The sequence below is a fragment of the Vicugna pacos genome, chromosome 11 (assembly GCF_048564905.1).
Source record: "Vicugna pacos chromosome 11, VicPac4, whole genome shotgun sequence".
NCBI lineage: Eukaryota > Metazoa > Chordata > Mammalia > Artiodactyla > Camelidae > Vicugna > Vicugna pacos.
Genome location: NC_132997.1, coordinates 1,873,976 through 1,886,678, shown reverse-complemented (window position 1 = coordinate 1,886,678; position 12,703 = coordinate 1,873,976). Strand labels below are relative to the sequence as shown.

The 12,703-nt window shown below is 49.7% G+C and overlaps 2 long non-coding RNA genes across 2 annotated transcripts; one reads left to right on the top strand and one right to left on the bottom strand.

Annotated features, from left to right (window-relative positions):
- Window positions 1–1,077: 1,077 nt before the first annotated feature.
- Window positions 1,078–5,511, bottom strand: LOC140699124 (uncharacterized). The gene is made up of 3 exons (XR_012077126.1): window positions 5,490–5,511; window positions 3,855–4,105; window positions 1,078–1,344 (listed from the first exon to the last, which is right to left on the bottom strand). It is a non-coding gene; the product is annotated as an uncharacterized lncRNA (long non-coding RNA).
- A 2,982-nt stretch (window positions 5,512–8,493) lies between these two features.
- On the top strand, window positions 8,494–10,901 carry LOC140699603 (uncharacterized). The gene is made up of 3 exons (XR_012077813.1): window positions 8,494–8,618; window positions 10,210–10,326; window positions 10,746–10,901. It is a non-coding gene; the product is annotated as an uncharacterized lncRNA (long non-coding RNA).
- The last annotated feature ends 1,802 nt before the right edge of the window (window positions 10,902–12,703 follow it).

The window sequence follows — 12,703 nt, the reverse complement described above, 5'->3', positions numbered from 1 at the left end:
TTGTGACACTGCAGGAATGGCTGGATCTTTGTCCTGAGGGCTTAGTTTGGGGGGGCTACTGGCCTCATGAGGGCCCCCCTCTCAGCAGCCTGGACAGATGCTCCCGCTCCTGATAGCTCTGTGGCCACCACTGTTCCCGGAGGGGCTCTGCCTCCATCTTCTATCAGACATTCCTGCCCAGTCCCCGACTGCCAGCGAGGGAGCCTGGGCCTCACAGCCGTTTGCCGTGGAGGGACACAGGCTCCTCGGAGAAGCAGGCTGATCTTATTTTTCTCCGTAAGCCACGGCCTAGCAAAGCGCCAGCCTATGGGTGGGCCATTCAGGGGCTCGGATACTTCTTAAATTAACTCAAAGCAGTAGAATAGCAGAGCTGGAGGAAGTGACCACTGAGCTCACAGAGTTCACTGCCCACACCCCCATTCTACAGATGAAGAAACAGAGGCCAAGCAGTGAAGCAGCCTTGGCCAAGGTCACACTGCTCTTTAATGCTGGCCTCTGTTGGGCATACCAAGTGATGAGCTGCACTGAAGGGCCTGAGAGGGGGCTCTGGGGCCAGACAGCTTGGGTTCAAGTCCCACCCCTGCCATTTACTAGCTGTGTGATTAATGACTGTCCTTCCTGTAAAGTGCCACCTCATTGGTTTGTCATGAACACAGAGTTCCTGGAACAGCAGGACAGAATTCTTTAAAGGTTTGCTGTTGCTTTTGTTACTATTATCACCAAGTGAACCCTGAAATGAAGAACAAAGACAGCAAGATTTTTTATTTTAAAAGATTTTAAAATATGATGATGACTGTTTGATTTAATCTATTCAAGTTTGCATTTGACCCTTATTAACAACTACACAATGGATGACTTTTGAGGAAATGTTACTTCATGTCTTTAATTCTCACTAACTACACAGGCTATTCAACAGGAAGCAATTTTTTTCCAGGAAGAGGGACAAAAAGTTAACAATATCTCTGTACCTCTCGGTTCCCAGTGAGTTGGTTGTGATCTGTCAACCCAACTTTGGGGAAATGCCCGCTCCTCCTGGGCTCGCTGCACTGCCACGTAGCCTCCAGGGGGAGATTTACCCCCACACGAATCCAGTATCTTGGTTCATATCTTTGCTTCAGATCCCTCAAGGACTGCCCATGCACCAGGGCCCCATCTGCCCCACCAGTCTCACCTGCTGGCCTCCAGGAAACTATCCTGGGTCTCAACCATCCTCTGTTCCTATGCCCGCCCCACTACTCTTCACTTTGTCCTTCAAGTGTGGGCTCCTGTGGCTCGCCACCAAGCAGGGGTCTCCCAGTCCTCCACCTTGGGGAACTGCATCATCCTGCACAGTGCCTAGTGAACCTGTGTGGAGGCAGGAAGAATACAGAACAACAGGTGCTCAGAGGGGCTGCCTTTCCCACTGCAGGGGCCCTGGAGAGCTTTCTCCCAGCTGGTTATTCACAGGCGCTGAAGCTGTGGAATCTCGATCTTACCAATTTAAAGGGCATCATCACTAATTACAAAAGAAATCATTTTTTCAGTAGCAAAAGGAGAAAAGACTTTGTGCCCCGTGCCCCCATCTTTCTTCCTCCGCCTTCAGAGGTGATTCTCACTCTCTGGGCAAGGGTAGAAAGCAACAAACAGAATATTATTTTTCAATGATTCTTCTTTCCCACTCTGAAGATTGCATCCCAAGACCGATGAAGGCTAGGATGGTTTGGCTTCCCTGTACTGAGTATTCAGAGGCTCAGGAGGGAGGGGGTTAGGGAGATAATTCAGCATTATGGAACCAAACAGAGACATTAAAAGGTTCTACTCTAAACAGAAAGGAAGCAGGATGCTATAGAAATGGGAAAACCATCATTGGAAATGAAATAACGAGTTACAAGACAATAAACATGAAGATGTAAAAAAGAAAAAGTACATCAAAATACAAAAAGGTGGGAAAGGGAGACGGTAGCAAGAAAAGATAGATTTTTTTTCTCTTTCTTTTTCCTTTTTCTCATTATTCTTAGGATGTGTTGGAGCCTACGTGATTATCAGTCTAAAGGAAATAGATATGATAATGGGTTGATATACTTGAAAAATAGGGTAACCACAAATAGAAAGAATATAATAGAGTTGAAAAAAAAAACCCAAAAAAGAAACAAACTCTAAATGGCTTAAAGACTTAAACATTAGACAAGACGCTAAAAAACTCTCAGAAGAAAACATAGGCAAAACATTATTTGACATATATATCAGCAGTGTTTTCCTAGGGCAATCCACCCAAGCAACAGAAAATAAAAGCCAAAATAAACAAATGGGACCTAGTTACACCTATCAGCTATTTCAAAGCAATAGAAACCATAAGCAAAACGAAAAGACAACCTATGGAATGTGAGAAAATATTTGCAAAAGATGAGACTGAACATGGCTTAACTTGTAGACTATAAAAATAGTTCATACAACTTTATAAGAAAAAAAAATAAAGAACCCAATCCAAAAATGGGCAGAACAACTAAACAAGCAATTCTCCAATGAAGATATACAAATGGCCAATAGGCATATGAAAAAAAGGCACAATATCGTTAATTATCTGAGAAATGCAAATCAAAACTACAATAAGCTATCATCTCACACTACTCAGAATGGCCACCATTCAAACATCCACTCACCATAAATGCTGGAGAGGCTTGGAGAAAAGGGAACCCTCCTACATTATTGCTGGGAATGTAGTTTGGTGAAGCCAATGTGGAAAACAGTATGGAGATTCCTCAAAAGACTAAAAAAAGACATCATTTGATCCAGCAATCCCACTCCTGGGCATATATCCAGAGGGAACCTTAATTTCAAAATATACCTGCACCCCAATGTTCACAGCAGCATTGTTTTCAATGACCAAGAGATAGAAGCAACCTAAACGCCCACTGACAAATGACTGGATACAGATGTAGTATTTAGATATAAAAGAATATTACTCAGTTGTAACAAAGAAGGAAATAATGCCATTTACAGCAACATGGATGGACTTGGAGATTATCACACTAAAGTGAAATAACTCAGACAGAGAAAGACAAGTAACATAATGATATCACTTATATGTGGAATTTTTAAAAAAGATACAAATAAACTTATTTACAAAACAAAAACAGACTCACAGACTTAGAAAACAAACTTAGGAGTTTGGGATTAACAATTACAAACTACTATATGTAAAACAGACAAACAGCAAGGATTCACTGTAGAACACAGGGGAAAATGTTCAGTATCTTGCAACCTATAATGGAAAAGAACCTGAAAAAGAATAGACTATGTATATGTACAACTGAATCACTATGCTGTATACCTGAAACTAACAAAACAGCTGTATATCTGAAACTAACTAAACATTGTAAATCAACCACATTTCAATTTAGAAAAAAAGATAAGCTCTAAATAGCTGTATTCAAAGAAAATCTTCAACTCTTACCTCCTACAAAAAGTAAAATGGGAAGCTTGAGCAGGACCAAATTATACTGAATGAGAGGTTACATACCTTCTCCAGCACGTGGCCCATGGTACAAATACATCGTGTTTTCCTTCAGGTAAGAATGGCCCTTACTGCCCAGGGAGTGAGTCCTGCTGGGACAAGGCCTCTGTGGCAGTGGCCTCCTTGTCACCGCTCCATCTCACCAGAAGGCCAGGGTTTTCAGAGGGGAGGGAACACAGAGCTCATACACTTCAGATATATTTCCTGAGAAAAACTGTGGAAAGACCAAATTCACCTGCAGTGCAGGAAACATGAGCACGGCCCCTAAGCAGACTGACAAGCCCGAAGCAAGACGGCCCGATGTTCACATCGGAACCAGAACAAAAACCGTCTGGCCCCAGTTAAACGATCACCATCTCACCTGCAATGAACTGTTCATACTCAGTGTCAGGGATGTTTCTGTTGAGACTTGAGAGATCAAAAAAGTCAGGCCAGGGAATCCGGACCTGGTGGATGTCCAGGCTCTGCCAATGGTAGAGGTGGCCCCAAGGGGGTATCACCAGCACCGACTCCTCCATTTTCAGCAGGGTCTTCAGGAGGAAGGCGATGTGGATACAGACGCCCCTACGGAGGCTGAAGCCCTCCGGAGGGTTGACATAACACAGAAGGTACCTGGCAGGGAGCAAAGGAGAGCGGGTCTTCAGGGCCAGGTCTCTGCACAGGAATCCCGGCTTAGATAGAACAGATACAATGGGAATCTCTGCACAGCACATGGCCTAGACTCAAGACACGTTCAGCAGCTTCTGGTTTGTATAGTGGAGGCACTGCCCACTGATCTCTGTGTGGCCAATTATTTCGAGTCCGGGAGCACATGCAGAAGACATCTTGGCATCTGTCTATCAATGCTAAGCACCTGACTAGTACCTGAGCACCCGTTCTCCAGGGGCTCTCAAACTTCTTGGCCTAAAGACCCCTGTACACTCTTAATTACTGAGGACTTCAAAAGGCTGCTGTTTATGTAGGTTAAATCTATCAATAGTTCCTGTGTTAGAAGTTAAATAAGAACTTTAAAAAATGCTTATGAGTTCACTTAAAAATAATAACAACCTACTACATGATACCATTAATACTCTTAAGCAAAAAATAAGTATATTTTTCTAAACAAAAATCATTAATGAGAGGAATAGCAGTGATTTTAATTTCTGAAAATCTCTTTTGGACTGGTGAGAGCTTAATTCTATCTGCCTCTACATTACCTGTTTTGTGATATCACAGACCAGGTTTTCCCTGGAAAACCCCACAGGAAACTCGGGAGTGCAAGAGTGTGCAAAAGGCAGGTGACTTCCCGGCGTTTCTACGAAAATAGTCTTGCATCTCAGGGGCCTCGGACTCACTTTGATAACTGCTGCCCTACCCTAGGCGAGACTCTCCTACACAAGAGCCAGGCAAGTGTCCTGGCTTCTTTAATGAGTTACCGCAGCAACACCCCTCCCTTCTCTGTGTTAATGTTTCCCACAACCTCCATTACTGCAGATGAGGATGTAATCCTCAACTGAGGCCTCTAATTCCAGAAGACTACCAACCTTGAAAGGGAGGGCCCATCTACCATCTCTACACCCCGCACAGTCTATTTTGAGTCAAGCCCTAGATAACTGCTAATTGACACTGACCCTTGTCTTACTCCTGAGTTTTATCGAAGGAGCCAACATCTGGATGGAACTGAAATTTCCCTGCTGATATACAAGGCTGATAAACCACCCTATTCCAACATCTGATTTTGGGGCTCTTCAAAACCCGGGTAAGGCCCCGCTTCATAAAAGACGGGTCCTCCACCTGCACTTCCCAGGGGTTCTGGGAGGCCGCGGCCACGCAGGGCTACCCGGACTCGCGGTCCAAGCCCCAGAGCCCGAGGGGGAGGAAAGCCAGAGGCTGTGCCCCAGCCCTGTCCCCCCCGCCCCAACCCGCTCCCCGGCACCACAGCACTCCCCGGCCGCCACACCAACCCGGATCCCACCCCGGTCCATGTCCACTGGCCCCGCCAACGGCGCGGCCGTACGTTTACCGTCTGTGAGACGCCGCCCCAGAAAGGATGTCGGCCGCCGACTGACGCGGCCAGAACTAGTGGCCCGGCCAAGCAAGCCGCCATCCCCAGCAGCAAACACCGCCATGGTCCCGGGCAGCTGCACACTTCCGGAGCCCGCTGCCTGCCCCAGAAGCGCACGCCGGCCCGCGAGGAGCGCGGCGTCTGTATCCATGGCAACGCCGCGGGGCCCTCCCCTAGCGCTTGCGTCTGCGTCCTCCCGAGGCTAGACGTGCGAGGGCAGAACTTTCGGAGCCAATGGGAGCCAGGGCGCGGCCAGGACGGGGGTGGGGGGAGGCTTATGGGGCAGCTGGGCGGGGCCGGGGCGGGCGGGGCCGCGCGGACGTCCTCACCTGCAGGTGGCACCGGCCGGAGGCTGGGGCAGTGCTGCCATCAGTGGGCGGGGCGGCGGGGCGGCGGGGCAGCGGGGCGGGGGCACCCTCACCTGTCTGTGTGCGGGGCTCAGCCTGGGCTCCGGGGCCTCCGCTTGCACCGGAAGTGGACCCAGGCTACCGGTGGGCAAGATAGAGGACTGAGCCCAGGCAGGCACGGCTGGCCAGGTAGGGCACCTGAAGTGCAGATCCGCCAGGCCGGCTGCCGGCCTTGAATACGCGCTGCTAGGCAGTTTCCAAGAAGAAGGGATCTGTCCCAAGAGGGGAGGTAGGGCAGGGTGCCAGATGCCTGGTTGGGTGCGGTCTTACAGGAGAGCCACGTTGAGAGGGTGCAGAGCAGCCCCTGTTTTGGCGGGGCTAGGAATTTGGGGTATAGGGTGGGGATGATGTGTGCCATGCCCTGTGGTCTCCCAAAGAACTCGCACCCCCAAGCAAAGGACCCTGCTCCCTCCACCCTTCACTGCATCCCCTGCCTTCCCCAGCACCACCGCCCCTGCCCCCGGAGTGTCCCATGACCTCTCCCCACACCAGGCAGTGTCCCTGTTACAGGTACTTATCTCCTGGTGGTTCCAGCCCAAGGGTGGGGGCTGTATCTGATCAGTTAGGATGCCTGGAGCCTTTGTATGAAACCTCAGACTATAATGCAGGCGTGCACAGAGGCCCCTCAAACAGGATTCCCTGCATTCCCTCCCCACCACGCACCCACAGCGCAGCTGCCACACCAGGCCAAGCCTGCCGGAGGACCGCTGTTCCCTCTCCTCCTGTCCCTGATCAAGAGTGCGCCGCCCACACTGCTGGGTATTTAGTGGGCCTTAGAAGAGCAGCTGGTATTTTCATGGACAAATATTTGCTCTTTTGGGAAGAGTTGAGTGCAAAGGGATGTAGGGTATGCCTTTTCTGTTGTCCTGGAACTGGTGGCTAGGATGCAAACTTAAGTCAAATCAGTTTTTAGAGAGAGCCGCAAAATATCTTACCCAAAGATCACTGTTCCCCAACAAAGGCAACACCACCTGGCGGGTGGGGTCCTGGTCCCTCTTTCTGGAGGTTGGGCTTTGCACCCTCCAGCTGGGACAGAGCCCGAAACAGCTCTGAACACGCTCCAACAGGCTTTCCCAGCACAAACTGCCTTTATTTTGAATCTGGCTGAAGGAAGCAGCTGAGAAATCTGGGTAAATCTTCCTGGGTGTAACCATGCCTTTTGTGCTGAATGAAAGAGCGGCTCTCCACATGCTTACATCTTAGAACTGAATGTGTGTCGAAGCCTTCATGCATGTAGCATGTTGGGAACAGCGTTTCATGGTGAGAGGAACTATATAACTTACATGTGTATGGGGAAGCCCTCACTCCAACAGGCTTTTCCTGCACAAACTGCCTTTATTTCGAAATTGGCTCTTGCTGAGAAATCTTGGTAAGTGTTCTTAGGTGTAGCCATGCCCATTATGCTGGATGAAAGAGCGGCTCTACACTTGTTCACATCTCAGAAATGAATGTGTGTTGAAGCCGTCATTCATGTAGCGTGTTGGGAACACAGAATTTCGTGGTGAGAACTATGTAAATTACATGTCTATGATGAAGAACTCGCTAGAACCGGGTATTTCAGCGCATACTGCCTTTATTTCGAAACTGGCTTCTTAGAAGCCTGTGGTCTCCACTGCAGGTCTGTCTCCAAACCCAGGGCCAGCATGGTGACTCTGCTCCCCCTGTCTATTCTGGAAGGTCTAGGTGTCCTCCATGGCCCTTCCACCATTGTTTTTTTGGAAAACTCCGCAGATGGAATGGGCCTGAGAACAGGAGAGCTGGATGCCAGAAGCCACAGCCCAGTGTGTGGCTCCTGGGAGGGGCATCTCCTCTCCGTGGGCTCTGATCTAACCTCCCCTCTCCCCCACCCCCACCCCTCTCCTCCTGCATTTCCTGATTGATCCCTGGATAATGGTCCATACCAGGAATGACCTGGGAGAGATTTTATGAGTCTTTAAGTGGAAAAAAAAGAAAGAAATCTTTAGACAAGTTACTGAAAGTAACTTCCAGCTTTACCGGGAAAGTCCTCATTCCAATGTTTAAGGCTAGCTGACAGGGTGTCAAATTGCTTAACCACTCACATCTGAGCAAGTGCTACCTCTCTCTCCAGCTCCCCGCAGCATCCACCTGTGGCAACTTGGCCAAAAGAAGGCAAGAAAGCTCTTTCCCCTCGCCAGCACCAGCGTGGCTTTGGAGTCAGTGGAGGCTGAGAGAAAGGGCCCCGCCCTGAGGTTTGGGGGTCCTCCAGCCACAGCCAGAGGAGCGGGGGTTTTCAGAGTGGCCCAGCAGGGAAACCAGGCAAGGCCACCTGGCCCAAGTCTTCCCTGCCCAGAGAGCCCCATGAACTGCTTTGGGCCACACTCCCCGTTTGGACCCCCTGCAAAAAGGTACCACAGGAGCCACACCTGAGAAGGCAGAAGGACAGCCCTTTAGTCTGGGGTCCCTGCAGGTGTGTCCTGTGAGACCTGTGGCCACATAAGTTCCTTGTCTCTCCAGGTCACTGAAGGGACTGTGCTGGGCATCTTGGTGGTCAGGGACATGGGAACGCCTCTAAACTCTGAAGAAGGACAGAGAGACTCTTCCTGGAAGCAAGGATTCCAGGGAGACACCTTGCCCATAACTGGAGGACTGTGTCCTGAGTAGACCCCTGGGAGGCAATGTGGGGCTGTGGGGTCCTCTTCTGAGAAGGGAGCAGGTGAGTTTTCCGGGGGTGGGGTCCTGCTTTGTCCAGACATGTCCTTGTGTAAGACTCATTTACAAACACCTCCAAGTCCACCTAGGGGTGGCCCCAGAGGTGGGGGTAGAGGAGGAGAGTGAAGGGTGCAGACTTAGGGCCCCCCAAGCCACCCAGGGAGCCAAGGGTCAGTGGGAACATCTTGGGAGTCTAGTGCAGGGGTGGAGGACGAGCACTAAGAACATGCCAAGTCATGCAATAAAGTGACCTGTGACCACGAGACACAGGTGCCGTACACCAAAAGAGGCAGATAGAAATTTAGACCCAGGATCTGAGAACCTTGAGAGGGGCTGGAGGGTCCCAGGAACCCTCAGGAACAGCTCTTCTAGGGGCACAGACATCCCAATACACACATTTCTCATGGAAGCTTTTTGGGGTGCAGAGTGAGTTACCAGAATCCTGAACTTAGTATGGAATCCCACCCCCTTGTTCATCACGGTTCCTGGCAATAAATTGCTGTCATTTGTCCCTGGACATGCACAGGGGAGCTGACTGCTGTGGGGGTCACTGCAGGACTAGAATCTTCTGGTGTGTGCTCTGTGACCACAGAAACCCAGGGGGATTTCTCAACGGGAGAACCTGGAGACCATGCCTGCAAGGACCACCCTCATGGGATGGCCAAGGAGCTCGTGGTACCCAGGTCACCAAGTGACGAAGTTGTGAGGTTGCCTGGGGTATCCTGGGGGCATGTAGATTTCTGAGGTCAGCACGTGGGCCCAGCACTGCTGGATGGTCTGCATAAAGAGGGGCCTGCCCTCCTGATGATGGCTCTTCACACCTGCAGGGAAACTGCTCTCAGGGCTCCTGGAGGTCCATATTGAGAGTGTCCTGCCAGCCTTGTGGGGTCACCTTCCCCTGATGCAGAAGCAGACCTCTCTCCCTTGAGGCCCAGGGGACACCTGGCTCAGGTCCCACCTGTGTGCCCTGGACACGCAGAGCCCCAGAGCTCTGGCACAGTCTGGGGTGTGGTCGTGTCCAGGCAAGAAAGGCCCTGGGAAGGGGCTCATTCAAGGGCAGAGGCCACTCTGCAGGGATGCTGGACCTGGCAGCAATGCACTGCTTCAGTACTCCCTTGGGTTGGGTTTCCAAGCTGTGGGATGGAAGGGCCTCTCCTTCCTGCGGTGCAGTCGGGGGAACTAGATCCATCGTCAAGGTCAGCCCTGAAAATGGAGGCTACGCTACCTCCATTCCTGGAAAGAAAATCAGTCCCCTCCAGTCCAGGTGATTCAGAAAGTCATTCAGCAATGTTCGGGGCCCCCACTTTAGGCTTTGAATTAGAGCTGAGCGGCTTAGGAGGCCAGATCCCTGTCCGTGGCTCCAGGAGCAGGCTTTCTGCTGGGGGACAGGATCCTCCCAAACACCTGTGTCTTTGTGGGACACTCCCCTCTGACAAGCTGGGAGGCAGGGTGCAGTTGTGGGAAATCGTGTTTACATGAGCAGAGGGTCACCATGTGGTGGCGGCACAGGAGACTGTGAGAATGAGTCCCACAGCCTTTCTGGAATCAAAAAACTGGCAAATGTGAAAAAGTGCATAATTTGTTTTATTGAACAGGCTGCTTATGTACGTTTGGAGGACCAGGTTCAAGGACTCAGCATCCCTCCAGGACAATAGCCTCAAGAGAAGAACAGACAGAGCAGGAGGAGATCTGGGGTTTCTCCCAGGAATGAGGTGGAACAGGGATTTATGCAGATTTGCAAGGAGTCCCCGACCACTGAGCATGGGGTTACAGCCCCACGAGACCCCTGTCATGTTTGGCTTGGGCTCTGGCTCTGGCCTGCTCATGTATTCTTCCAGCAGAGTTCCAGAAACTCAGAGGGTGGACTTAGAGGGGCTGCGTTTGGAACCTAGTGAGGAGGTGGAGGGTCCTTTATATTGAGTCCCTTCATCCTAATCACCGTAGCTGAAGCCCAACACTCCCCAGGCCCCCATGGTTGCCGTGGAGGGAGAACAAGCCTGGCAGGCGACCTAGGGGTCCCACTACTGTGTCCTTCCCTTGTCTTCGTTCCCTTTCACTGCGGAAGGTGTGATTGTCTCGTGTCATGGTGGCCTCCACAATGTCCCTCCCAGTAATCTCTCTTCTCCATCAGGTGGGGTTCCCAACCCCGCTCAGCCTTCTCTGCATGGATGCTGAAGGACCAGGCCCACCTGAAGTTCTGAGCTTGAGCAGTAAGGTGGAAACAAAGAAACCAATGGAAACAAAGAAGCAAGTGATTGTGGCAAAGCTCCCCACCACAGAGAAGCTGCCCTGAGTGGAAGGGAGAGTGTGGGCATGCCCATTTGTTTCCTGTCTCCCAGGGCTCTTAGCTTTCTTATTGCCTACCTGCATTGCCTACCTACAACAAAATGATCTGCAAAACTGAAAATATTTACTCTCTCGCTTTTACAGAAAAGGCTGGCCAGCCTCTGTTCCGGTACCAGGCAAGAGATTGGAGTTCCTTTCCAGTTTGGAAACATCTTGGCAGGCCCAGGTTTGCAAAGTTCTTTAAGAGTAGTTACGGAGTTTTGCTTTTAAACATTTTTACGGCTGTATATACTTGTGAGATGTGGTTGTGATGTATAATTCTGAGCCGGGATTTTCTCAAACTGTTTCTCACTTCTTATACCAGACATTCCTAAATTCCAAGTGGAACTGCATATTAAGGAAGCCATGGAATTTAGCAAAAGGATACAGAATTCATTTCCTTTTAAGCATCGATGAACCTCCATCATGGCAGTATTTGTTATGTGTTATTGATAGGGGAACTAAGTAGTAAACAGATTAATAGAAAATAGGGGATTCTAGGTACACAGGTTCATCTTTTCAACGTTGTTTGTAATATTTGCAGTTTAAGATGACCATTCCTGAGAAACAGGCAGCCTCTTAGAATGAAATAGCATTTCCTCTGAAATATAATTAATTTTTATTTTGTAGACAGCAGGAAGGGTAATAACACATCACACATTTGGGGACGTCAAAGAGAAAATGTAACTTTCTGGGAGCTCACTCCCCCGCCTCCCCCTGCCCTTTTTACTGTCCCATTCTCCCTGGAAGGCTCTTTCTTATCTTCTGCTCATGGCTCCAGTAACTCTTTCTTCCTCCTTGTTCCTCAGCTGGTAACATTAGTTTTATACTTTGAACAAGCAAACAAGCCAACAGAAGAGAAATTTCACAAGCAACTCCCAGCACATCCGCTCGCCTTCTGATGTCTGTGACCTCACTCTCGGTGCCCCACTGCTTATTAAAATTGGCATCGAAAGGCAGTTCCTCCAAAAGTCCCCGAGGCCCCATCCCTCCCATCTTCTCTGGGTTGTCACTCCCAAAACCATCCTCTCTTTCACTGCCTCATCTATTTTGTTCTCCTGCTAGTTGGCACCATCAGTATATAAACGTCCATCCTCTTAAACAAACAGCACTCCTTGACCCTAATTCACCCCCACCAATTGCCACCCTGTGTCTTTGCAGCAAATCTTTAAGGAGTTGTTTAAACTCACTGTCTGCATCTTCTCTTGAGCCATCCCCTTTTACACCCACTCTGGCTTTTCGCCTGATCCCTCGCTCTATGGAAACTGCCCTGTCAAGGCCATCAGTGACCCCATGTTGCTAAATATAGTGGTCAATTTTGACTCCTCATCATGCTTGGCCCCTCGGCAGCATTTGACCCAGCTCTTCCATCCCTCCTACCCCGTGTTCCTGCTTCATTCAACCTCCAGCCCATCGCTCTGTCTGTTTCTGCTTTTGGCCTGCTGGCTGGTCCTTTGCCAATGTCTCCTGTTTTTTCCAAACATATACTGTGGGTGTTCCCCAGGGTGGGTTCCTGGGCCTCTCCTCTCTCTCTCTCTGCTATTCCTTTGGTGGAAGCAACCCAGCCTTGGAAATTGGCATGCCATCAATTTCTCGATTTCTCCAAAATTCCCTGATTTCCCCTTTCCATCTGAGCCTTTATCCCTGAGACTCACATCACATTCTTTTCCTTTCATTCATCTTGCTTTCTCATTCATACATATGTTCTACTATGTAATTACTTTTCCAAATTTTGAATCAGTACATATATATCATGTAAAATGC